Raw genomic sequence first — 346 nt, forward strand, 5'->3', positions numbered from 1 at the left:
CAGCAGGAAGTAAAGTAGGAGATCCTTTGTAATTTGAGATACTATCTTTTTTTTTTATGAGCATTTTAGTATCTGCTAGCAATGATCTACTTTATGAATGTAATGCCCACTCAGTTCCCACTGAGACGAAACCATTTGCAAGAGACACAAAGAAAGATTACTGAACACTATTTTCTTACTGATCAGCACAAAGTTATTTGGCACAAGTATCTCTCTAAATATTTGTTCAAGACTGGGTAAATTTGCAGTGCTCGATGGCCCTCAGACCTGTGCTTCTCTCTAGCAAGTGAGAAGGCTCATAGTCTAGCATGGGAGCTCAGCTGTGCTTCAGCAGGCGTACAAAATG

This window comes from Merops nubicus, unplaced genomic scaffold (genome assembly GCF_000691845.1).
Source record: "Merops nubicus isolate BGI_N331 unplaced genomic scaffold, ASM69184v1 scaffold4198, whole genome shotgun sequence".
NCBI lineage: Eukaryota > Metazoa > Chordata > Aves > Coraciiformes > Meropidae > Merops > Merops nubicus.